The following is a 12,108-nucleotide window of genomic DNA, read 5'->3' as shown; positions in this document are numbered from 1 at the left end:
ATCCTTTCTTGGTATTTGGTCCTGAATTTTGCGCAGAAACCTAGCCGAGCCAAGGGACTTATCAGCCTAGCCCAGCTAACCCTTGCTGGCGAACGACAAAGATCCAGTGCTCGGGCAGCCCTTGTGACTTTTTTGCAGCTAAAATAAGGCAAGGGAGAACTGGGAAGGGTTTTTTTCCCCCTCTTCCCCCCCCCTTTCCAGAGATCTTCAAAAGGTGGAGCTGTTTGCCAGGACAGAAGTTCTGACTTTGCTGAGTTAAAAGAATTTTTAGAATCTTTTTTTTTTCCTGGCAAAATTCTATAATTTTGCAAGAGAGTTCAAAACAAAATTCAGTCAGAAACTGAATTGAGGAACTGAATATAGCTCTAGGGCAGGGGTCGGCAATCTTAAACACTCAAAGAGACATTTGGACCCGTTTCCCACAGAAAAGAAAACACCGGGAGCCACAAAACCTTTCCCATGCCTGACTATTTCTTGAGCAGCCACAAAACTAGCATATGTAGTTGAATTAAACTTTCTGTTTTCTTCTGAAATTTTTCTTTTCTTGGATTTAACCATGGTTGGCCTACCAGGGGTTGAAAAGCTCAATAAATCGCGTGCCAGTGGGTGTTGCACATTGGCGGTTGTGACACATATTTGGAGCGACGGAGCCGCAGCAGAGGGATGAAAGAGCCGCATGTGGCTCCAGAGCCATGGGTTACTGACCCCTGCTTTCCGGGGGTGTTTTACAAACTTTTAAGATGCATGGACGTCAACTCCCAAAATTCCTCAGCTAGCATGCTACCTGGGAAATTCCAAGAATTGAAGTCCATATGTTTTAAAGTTGCCAAGGTTGAGAAACGCTGCTCTGAAAAGACTATAATCCTGCATTAAGCAAAGGACTATTCTGTCCATAGTGCTATGCTGCACCAAAGCCTGTATTAAACTAATTAACATGTTATTTTTAATGTGATTGAGATGGGTTAATTGGCTCCATTGATTGAGGTTTTGTCTTGGCTGTACCCCATTTTGGAACAGGCTTTCTGAGATTATTACTCAGAAAACAAGGATGACCTTCTAAACATTTTATCTCTCTGTCCTTTTCCAGATCAAATATTTGTGATCAGAACTGGTTACTAAAAATCCAGTACAGTAGGGATTTTACAGAGGCTAGGAAAGTTTGTTTCACCTTTATGTTGTTTAAATTGTTTTATTTAAATAATTTTTTCTATATTTGTCTTTTTAAAAGTGGAATATGAATGCAAAAAGCCATTTTAAAACAAAAAGTAGAATAAGAACAACCTATGGAAAACAAATGGGACAGAAAGGCCAACACTAAAAGTTGAATTTTTAATAAAGGTATCTTAATAAAGGTACAAAAGATATTAGCATTTAGGACCTGGGATACTGCAAAAGGTGTTTCTATTTTTTTTTCAAAGTCAGGCGTTTTAATGCTGATGCTTTGCATTATTGTAATAGTTTAATTTTTGTCTTAACTGGGGTTTATTTAAAAAAAAAAACATGGTTAAGCAAATTGTAGCCTAGCCCAATTATACATAGTTAGTATAATTCTCAACACTGCTGAGTAGAAGCTAAATGACTACATTGATTTTGTAATAAAGGAAATGACAGCTAAATTGGCCTTTCAGCTAATAGTTTTAAATTAAGCACTATTCCTCTAATGCAACAGTGGATTGGATATCTAAGACTATAGTCGCCAAAGAAAATATGAAGTCAGTAAACAGCTGCACAATGCTCTTATCTAATGCCATACCAAAATCTATCTTTTCTTCTGAATGTTTATATAAACTGGAATAAAATTTAATATTATTTTAATGGCATCAGAGACAGTGTTATACATTAAAACAGGAGTCTCTAACCTTGGCAAATTTAAGACTTGTGGACTTCAACTCCCAGAATTCCCCAGCCAGTACTGGGGAATTCTGGGAGTTGAAGTCCACAAGTCTTAAACTTGCCAAGATAGGACACCACTGAACTAAAAATGGGAAAAAAAACTTGACTGAAGAAACCTGCTTTATAAGGCATGTTTGAAAGCAGGAAAAAAAACGGGAGTCTTGTTAGATTTTCTCGAGGAGGAATGCTACTTCTGCTTAATTTATGGTCTGTAGTGCTACGCAACCACAGAAAACTGAGCTGAGTGCCCGGAGGCTTCTTTAAGTGTGGCAGAGGTGTCATGCCAACACAACCGAGAGATCAGAAAAAAAACAGCCTGCAAAGGGAGCTGAGATTAATGAGAACAAAAGCAATTTTTTGGAAGCATTTTCCAAAACCACAGGGGAGGTTGGGCTTCAATAGGTACTGTTTTGCAGGCCGGCAAAAATCCTTCCCTTGTTCATAAAGGTATATCAGTAGCAGGGGTGGGTTCTAACCGGCTTTACTACCAGTTCTCTTCGTGTGCACACTTCGCGTGCAATTGCCTCTTCGGTCGCGCGTTTTGCGCGCGATCGCTGCACGCATGCTCGGTTCGCTTGCAGGACACCAAACTTGCGCTTTGCGAATCTGCCCAGCTGAGGTGCAGCAATCCGCTCTGCCGCACCTCTCAGCTGGACGAAAAAAGCAGACATATAAGGTCAAAATAATGCAGGGGCGGGCGGGAGGGCCCAGCTCCCGAAGACAGAGAACCGGTTCGGTGACATCATATCGTCACTGCTACCGGCTCTCGCGAACCGGGCCGAACCAGGAGGAACCCACCACTGATCAGTAGTTCCTGACTTATACCCATTCGTTTAGTGGCTGCTCAAAGTTCCTGAAAAAAAAAAAAGGAAAGACTTATGACTCGTTTTTCACACTTATGACTGTTGCAGCATCCCCATGATCATGTGATCCAAATTCAGGCACATGGCCACTGATGCATATTTATAGCAATAGCAATGGGACTTAGACTTATATGCCACTTTACAGTGCTTTACAGCCCTCTTTAAGCGGTTTACAGAGTCAGCCTATCGCCCCCCAACAATCTGGGTCCTCATTTTTACCAACCTCGGAAGGATGGAAGGCTGAGTCAACCCTGAGCCTGGTGAGATTCGAACTGCTAAATTGCAGGCAGCCGGCAGGCAGCAAAAGGAGCCTGCAGTACTGCCCTCTGACCACTGCGCCACCACGGCTCATATTTATAATAGTTGCATTGTCCTGAGTTCATGTGAACGCCACGTGTAACCTTCCCAGCCAGCTTCCAACAAGCAAAATCAATGGGGGAAGCCAGATTCGCTTAATGACGGATGATTCCTTGAACAGCTGCAGTGATTTGCTTAAATGTGCAAGAAAGGTCGCAAAATGAGGCAAAAAACTGACTTAGCAACTGTCTTGCTTAGCAATGGAAATTTTGGGCACAGTTGTGGTTGCATCCTTGTATAAAGATTATAATGGAGCTCTGAGTCTTACTTCCAGGCACCAACTGGAACAAATGAAATGGGGCTACTTAAGTTTGCTGTGAATATATTTACTATGTTAACATTGGCTGATGGAGAGCCAGTGTGGTGTAGTGATAAAAGCATTGGATTAGGAATAGGGAGGGAGATCCCAGTTCTAATCCTCCCTTAGGCATGGAAGCCAGCTGGGTGACCTTGGGCCAGTCTCTCCCTCTCAAGCCTCGTCTGGGTCACACCCTATAGAAAGCTGGCAGACAGCAACCCCCCTTGGCACATGATGCACAATAAGCTTCAGAATTAGGGGGAAAACAATTGGACCCTGTAACTAAATGGGACAGACACTAAGGCAAACAAAGTTGAAAAGTTGATTACTTATTACCAAGTTTTCTTTGCTTCTGAAAAACCTGGAAAGGCAGTTCAGCTGATAAACAGAAGTGAAAATTGATCGTACTGTTGCCTTTAAAACAGCCGTCACCAATCTTTTCAGCTTGGTGGCCTAAGGGGGGAGGAGGGGATTCAGGGGTGAAATGCTCCCGGTTCAGACCGGATCACCCAATCCGGTAGGTCTCCAGAGGATGGTAGAGGACAGGAAGGGCTCGAGGAAAGTTGTCCATGGGGTTGCGATGGGTCGGACATGACTTCGCAACTAACAACAACAATGTAATTACTATGATTGTAGCATCATACAGTCACATGATGGATATTTGCAACCTTCCCAACTGGCTTCTGAGAACCAAAGTCAGTGGGAGAAGGTGAAGTCGCTTAACGATTGCAAGATTCACTTAAAAACTGCAATAATTTGCTTAACAACCATGGCAAAAAGGTCATAAAATTGGACATGATTCACTTAACAACCGCCTTACTTAGCAGTGGATATTCTGGTCTCAATGTTGGTCATAAGTCAAGGACTACCTGTATGGAGGGGCTGGGGTAGAAGGATTGTAATAAAGGGCTTCCTTCTATGTTTGATGGGAATTGAAATAAGCATTTTGGAGAGAGATTTTTAGTGAAATATTTTTTATTTATTTTTATTTTATTTTGGATTTATATATCGCACCTTCTCCCGAGGGACTCAGGGCGGTGTACAGCCAGATAAAAACATACAATACAAACATTAAAAACAATTAAAAGGATCTATATTAATTTGGCCCCAATTTAAGATAACAAACCAATTAAAAAATATTTAAAAATATGTTAAAAATATGTTAAGGCAGCCCGGCTTGCTGAAAAAAGAAAGTTTTAAGGGCACGGCGGAAGGCACCGAGGTCTTGGATTCTCCTTATCTCTGGGGGCAGCTGATTCCAGAGGGTAGGTGCCCCCACAGAGAAGGCCCTCCCCCTGGGGGTCACCAGCCTACATTGTTTGGCTGATGGCACCCCGAGGAGGTCCTCTCTGTGGGAGCGTACAGGTCAGTGGGAGGTCATCGGTAGCAGCAAGTGGTCTCGAAGATAACTAGGTCCTATGCCATGGAGCGCTTTAAAGGTGGTAACCAACACCTTGAAGCGCACCCGGAAGACCACTGGGAGCCAGTGCAGCTCACGCAGGAGCGGTGTTATGTGGGAGCGCCAGGCGGCTCCCGTGATTACCCACGCGGCCGCATTCTGGACCAGTTGGAGCCTCCGAGTGCTCCTCAAGGGGAGCCCCATGTAGAGAGAGTTGCAGTAGTCCAGGCGCGAGGTGACGAGGGCGTGGGTGACTGTGCACAGGGAATCTCGATCAAGAAGGGCCGCAACTGGTGGATCAGGCGAAACTGACAGAAGGTCCTCCTGGCTACAGCCGTCAGATGTTCCTCCAAGGACAGCTGCGTATCCAGGAGGACTCCCAGATTGCGCGCCCTCTCCGCGGGGGCCAAAGACTTGCCCCTGATAGTCAGTGATAGTGATAGCAAGGAATCAGTGATAGCAAGGAATCAGAAAAAGGACTGAATTGTCACCAAGTTTCGATCTGTTGGGGATAGTTGATAAAAAGAATGAAATATTACAAAGTTCTTGCTTTGAACAGTAATGTTTGCAATTGTCCAGCAAGGGAATTATCAAAGGTTTTTCTTGAAAATCTTTTTGGTATGGTTTAATTCAGTGTTTTTCAACCCTGGCAACTTGAAATCTGCCCATCTTCAAGTTGCCAAGGTTAAGAACCATGCTAATTGCCCTGCTTGGGAAGGTCTCCGATTAAAGCCTTATGCTTCTCAAACTGGGGAAATCATAATTGTATTGGGATCCGTAAGGCAAGTTATCTGTTGCGTAAACATCCAAGGGAACACCTATGGCTAGGATGCAGTGGTGGGATTCAGCCAGTTCGCATCATTTCGGGAGAACCGGTTGTTAACTTTCTGAACAGTTTGGCAAATTGGTTGTTGGAAGACATCATTAGGGCAGAGAACCGGTTGTTAAATTACTTGAATCCCACCACTGCTAGGGTGTATGGGAAAAACTGAGTGTGGAAGTTATTTTGTGTCCTGTAATGAAAAGAACTTGATAAAAAAAAGAATAAATAATATAGATAAACCGGGATTACGGAGGTAAAGCAACCAGATTCATCATCTTAGCAGATGAAGGCTCAATTCCCACACACCAGACTGTCAATCCATGACAGCAGATGGCAGATAAAGCTGGAATAAAAAGAAAGAAAAGAAAGAAAAACAAGAGCAATACTGCAAGAGAGAGGGATTAACTCAACCCTCCCTCCCTCCCCAAAGAAACCCCCAAAACTTGACTCCTGCCTTTGCCCTTCCTTTGCAGCCAGACCTTAACTCGGGTTCCCCTTAAGAAAAAGGAAAACAAACCGAGACTTGCCCGCTTCGCCTCTGACGTCACAGCTTCACCTGCAGCACCCGCCAGCCAGCTCCGAGAAGGCTGCGCCCTTAGGGAAATGAAGGGCAGGACCGCTAGCCAATGACCGCTGCGAGCGGCGGGGGAAGGCGTGGCCCGGGCCGCTGGCGTGACGTCAGAGGAGGTAGGTTGGCACCCAGGGGCAGGTGGAAAAGGAGTCTCCGGAGCGCCTGGAAGCCGAAAAGTGGGGGGGAAGCGCGGGACTGCTGGGTTTTCCCCGCCTCCTTTAAAAGGGCGAAGAAGTGAAAACTTTCCCACGGCCGTCGGGGTCGCTCCGGCCTGCTGGGCGAAGAAGAACCCGCGCGGTGCAGGTAAGGGTAGTTTTGCGAAGGACAAGCTGGGATGCGTTGCCGACCCGGAGGACCGGGCGGAGTTTTGCCAGGTGGAAAGGAAGAAGGATGCGGAGAACGGCATGGGGATCAGAATCGGGGGGGGGGGAGGGGAAGGGGGGTTTCCCTCCTTTCCAAGTCGTTGCAGGTGGGGGAAAAAAGGAGGGGGGGGCTGTGGAAAAGGGAATCCTCCTCCTTTCCCTCCCCCCTCCCTCCCATCCCCCCATCCCCCCATCCCCAAATCTGGGATTCTTGCGGGGAGGGCGCCCGCATGACTGCAAATAAAAAGACAAGGGGAGGGAAGGTGTGGGGGGAAGAGAGAGATTACGGTGAGTGGGATTTCCCCGATCGGAGGGTCAAACTGGCTCCCCCTTTTTTTTTTTAGGGTTATGCACCGAGCTTGCAAACCCGGGGAACTTGTTCACTCGCGTCACCTGCTTTATTTTCTTCCCTGGGGAATGCTTGGAATGACTTTGCATTTTGTGCGCCGGGGTGCGGTGAAGTTCCCGGTGCCATTAATCAGCAGAAAAGTGCTTTATGGGGAAAACAAAACAAAACAGAAAAGGATTCCGAGTTGCTAATGGACGGAGTGTCGCGGACAGGGGCCTGCGTTTGCCCTTGCCTCTTTTTGGGGTTTGTTGACCCTGGGGAGGACGGTGGTAGAACCCGGTGGCAAAAAAAAGTAATAATAATAAAAATAAAAAAGACAAAATAATAGAAGGAAGACCATGATGAAACGATGCTTAAAAATTATGAGATATATATATGTTGTGTGTTATGTGAATGTCATATATGTGTTATAATAAACATTATAAATTTTATTTAAAAATAATAATCGTGAGTCTGGGGCGCCCTTTTCTAGTTGGCAAATTTTTACGAAAAGGCACCAGCTTTCCTTGAACTGCAGCTGGCTCCATCAGATGCATAGAGCACTCCATGCGTTGGATAAAAAGAGCTGCAGCAGCCTATGAACGCTTGCGCCTCTTCCTAAAATTTGTCAATGGGAAAAGGAAATGCCACCAGACTCCTGGTGGTTCATGCCTTGCTCATCACAGAAATGTTTCTTGTCCCTTTCCCTTTCAGGGGAGAAAAAAAAAGAGCTGGGAAGGCACAGCTGTTTACCTTCCAAAATCAGCTGATTGGGCTCTTATGGTTGCTTACTGCCACCTTCATTATTTTGATTGCAAAAGGGTTATCCCTTGAAGTTTTCAAATTCCAGCCAAGGAAACTAAATTGCAATCAGGTTTTACCTTGAGGAATTTCTCCTGGGGAACATCTGATCTCTCGGATCCTGTGTCAGAGCTTGGGTGCATTTTGTTGTCTGGCTTGGAATTCAGCAATCTACAACAAGGGTGGAAGGCAAAAGAAACTTTTCTTACAGTTTGTTTTGCCATCCCAGCTTTCAGAGCAGGTTAAAGGTAGAGTAGCTGTAGTGCCACAACTGGGGACAAAAATGAATTTCTTTGCAAGGTTTTATTAAATTATTAAACAATGCATATGGTCACCCAACTTGCCCACAGGTGACTGACCTGGGTGACTTAACAATATTAAAAATCATAACAAATATAAATCCATAAAAAACCCACTTTATGGCAGCAGTGATGCAATATTTATGTATTAAATCTGGTGGGGAGCAGCCTGGGGCAGAAACTAAGAAAGGATCTTGGTTTCTGCAAAGAACCAGGAAATGCTAAGGATGATCGTCTCCCATCACAAGCCTTTAGAATCCTGCTTGAGTCTGATATGGCAATCTCCCTTTAAAAAAATAAAAGACTTGTGTTACTTTAAAAATTAATGCTGGTTTGGTAATACAGTAGCCATGTTGACTGGCGGCTGCTTCATTGCATATGTGTAATGTATCCTTAGCTGGCAAGTACTGTATACCCCTAGATGGAAAGAATGGTCTCAAGTACTAACCGTACCAATCACGGGGCTGGGATCTTGGATTTGACAAACTCAGGGCAGCGCAACCCTGAAATTTAGGAAGCTCTGCAAGACCGACTTTGCAAGGCTAGAACGTGTCAACTTTATGGTGCACATGGCTGAAGGATCAGTATTCCTAAATAGGTCTCATAATTCACAGCAGCTTCCTGACAGAATGCATGGTTTGCTTACTTGAGATTGGTTTGGAAGTTTCTAATGTCGGATATTCGAACTGCTTGTTGTGCAATTACTGGCTGTCATTTGCATAAGGAGCTTTGCAAACCAGGGAAGTGGATATTTTAATTGGAGCTTTTCCTTCTGAAGCTCTGATCTATAGATGCTTCTCATTCCTGTGCATTGTTTCTTGTTCATCTTCATTTTTTTCTCTCTCAAAAGATGAGAAAATCCCTCCCAAGATTAATATAAAGTTAGGTGTTTGCCACTAGCACATTTCACTAGATTGTTTTCCCTTGTGTTTCCTTTATAATTTGAGAACTCCCGCTTGTTAATATCTGTATTATTCCTACACTGTCTGGGTTAAATTGTGAAGATGCTAACACTATAGCATACTTTGTATACCCTGGAGTTTTTCATATCTATCATCTGTTTACATCATGTTTGTGGCAGATTTTAGTAAGGGGAGGGTTATATATTCCCAAAATGCAGAATTTCTGTTTTCCTTTTACATTTCTGTTGCACAACAAACATAATCCTAACTGGAGCTGGCTTAATCAGAAATACCAGGCATGGCAGGCAACAGGAAGGATTGTCTGAATGATGCAGCATGAATTTTAAAAGTGACATTGGAACTCTTCAACTAAGCAAATGATCTTGGACTGGCTTCTTATTTAATTTTTCAGAATTTTTTTTTGTAGCATCAGGTTCTGTCATGTGATGTTGTGCTTCATCAGTTGTTATGTTTGAAACCCTGCTGTATAACCACACCCAGTCCTGTGGAAAAGTGTGTGGGTTACATCCTGGGGATTTCTCAATGAAATCCACAGACTTCATTAACATGCATGGGCAAGGCTGTGGTGAGAGAGAGAGGGGGGAGGGAGGGAGGGAGCTGGGGAAACCAGATTCACTTAACCGTGTTACTAACTTAACAACTTCATTTAACATCGGTGGCAAGAAAGGTCATAAAGTGGAACAAAACTCACTTAAATGTCTCACTTAGCAACTTAAATTTTGGACTCAATTGTGGCTGTAAGTTGAAGACTTCTATGTTGTACACACTGTGTCTTTGAGTAGGTTTGGCTGGAGTTTAATATTGAAGAATTACAACATGGGCTAGGAGCTTGCATAAACCCTGTCTTTTCTTCTGTTGTACCTCTTTAATTGAGCCTAGCAAGTGAACATAGTCCAGCATTCTAGCAATTCCATACTCCATACTAAAATTCCATACTTATATCCAATAAGAGTCTCTCTCTATTATTCAGAACCAGCATAGAGTTTGGCAAGTGATAGATAAGGATGATGTCTAGGCCAGTTAGATGGTCTCAGGTTGGACAAGGTAGGCATCCACTAAGAAGGAAGACGGATGCCAAAAGAGGTACAGATAGATACTTATAATTGGTTACTTAGGCATTTGAAATGTCATTAGAAATTATGACAACCCCAAAAAAAGGCCCTTAGAACTTGGATTTCATGTTCTGATGGTGCACCCCCTGCAGGCACATGATTGTAGTTTGGGTGCTTGGCAACCAGCCTCTATTTATGACCATTTGCAGCATCCTGCAGCCATGCGACTGCAATTGATGACTTATTTTGCAGAAAGGTGTTTATTTCTGTTTTCAGGCAAAAAAATGCCCACTGCCTAAAATAGGTCTCCTCAACAATCATCATGTACACTTAACAACTGCAACATTCACTTAACCTTTGCAAAAAAGGGTTACAAAGTCAGTCACGTTCACGTGATGATCTGCTTAATGACCGCCACAATTTATGACTATAATTCCAGGCTCAGTTAGCATTGTAAATCAAGGGCTAGTGTACTGGGAAATAAGAGGTGGGAGTGCAGGATGTGTTTACTGGAAGGAATCTCAAGATTTTGCAAAAGTTAGCCATGCTGATTAGAGAAGATATTAGCAGATGCCTGCAGATAATGGAATGATGCTGAGCAGTTTTGCTGACAAACATATGGGAATGCATTCTTGATTATGACACATTTAGAAATGGAACAGTTTAGACTGGAAAAAGAAACACATTGAAAATGGAAAGATAAAACCAGGCAGAATTATCAAAGAGCAATCCTGGTCTTTCAGCTGGTCATTTATAATTCCCCTGGCATCTGAAAGATGTGCCTCATAGCAATAACAATAGCACTTTGATTTATATACCGCTTTACAGTGCTTTACAGCCTATTGTCCCCAACAATCTGGGTCGCCGTTTTATTCACCTCGGAAGGATGGAAGGCTGAGTCAACCTTGAGCCTGGTGAGATTTGATCTGACAAACTGATGGCAGCCGGTGATCAGCAGAAGTAGCCTGCAGTACTGCACTCTAACCACTGCGCCACCGCGGTGTTCTCGTGGGCTTAATAGTGTTTTAACTTTCAGCACTTCTGGAAGTACTTCAGCTGAGCATGTCTTTATGAAAGAACAATGTTTTTCAAACTTGGCTAGGGAATTCTGAGAGTTGACGTCCACACATCATAAAGTTCCCAAGTTTGAAAAACCCTGCTATAGAATTTCTTCCCCAGCAAAGCTGCTAGAAAGGGATCAAAGAAAGCTAAGGATGCCAGCAGGGAATAGCAGTCCTTCACTTAGTTGTTTTCCTTGCAAGCCTGGCATCAGATTCTTTGAGACTGCAGCAGGGGTGGGCTTCAAAAATTTTAACAAGGGGTTCTCTGCCCGGTTGCTGGATGGGCGTGGCCATGGTGGGCGTGGCCTAGTCAGCCTCCTGCATCACGGTGGGTATGTGTGTGTTTTTGCCTTCCACAGGCTCCAGAGGCTTCCTTCGCGCCTCCGGGAGGGCAAAAACGGCCTCCCCAGGCTCTGGAGGCCCTCTGGAGGCTAGAAATACGCCTGTTTCCGACCTTCCTGAACTTCCAGTAGGCCCATTTTTTGCCCTCCCCCCACGAGCCTGCATCCAAAACGGGCCACGTGGGGACTCCTGGGAGGGGCAGGGTGGGATAGGCGGGGCCAGCCAGGAGTGGGATTTGGGGGTTCTCCAAACTGCACAGAATCTTAGCTAGAGGTTCTCCCAAACCCCTGTGAACCCCCAGCAGCCCCCCCCCAAGACTGTAGGCTTTTGGTTTTAAACTGTAAATTAAAATCCATGTAATCCTATCCTTGTTTGCTCAGAAGTACTGTAAATCCTGTGGAGTTCAATGAGACTTATTCCCAGTGTTTGCAGTAGGTTGGGCAAACCTAAGACTCTTCATACTTGAATTCTCTACCATTTTGATGGCATAAATGCACACAAGCTGCCCTTTAAGCCTATCACAAGAGCTTATCCTATTTCGGTTAAATATTTGAGTAGTCAGGGCTGCTTTTTTTGGGGGGGGGCGAAGGAAAATGGTTTGTTTGAGAGCTGCATAAGGGAAAGTAGACAGACATCATAAGAAGTGGAAGGCTGGGGGTTTTGGCTTGTGGTTCCCTTGAAGGGAGCATTTAAAAAGCATTTGTGGGGATCAGAAATGTTTCCTATCTTTCACACA

At 44.3% G+C, this 12,108-nt stretch overlaps 1 protein-coding gene across 1 annotated transcript in view; it reads left to right on the top strand.

Annotated features, from left to right (window-relative positions):
- The first annotated feature begins 6,427 nt into the window (after positions 1-6,427).
- EPB41 (erythrocyte membrane protein band 4.1) overlaps positions 6,428-12,108 on the top strand; it is a 107,133-nt gene continuing 101,452 nt past the window's right edge. The window contains exon 1 of the mRNA XM_070949486.1: positions 6,428-6,507. The gene's annotated coding sequence lies outside the window, so the exon portion shown is untranslated. The remainder of the gene's footprint in view (positions 6,508-12,108) is intronic.

The sequence above is a fragment of the Pituophis catenifer genome, unplaced genomic scaffold (assembly GCF_029215685.1).
Source record: "Pituophis catenifer annectens isolate HBS135680 unplaced genomic scaffold, rPitCat1.0.hap2 SCAF_9, whole genome shotgun sequence".
Classification (NCBI taxonomy): Eukaryota; Metazoa; Chordata; class Lepidosauria; order Squamata; family Colubridae; genus Pituophis; species Pituophis catenifer.
This window is presented reverse-complemented; position numbering and strand designations above follow the sequence as displayed.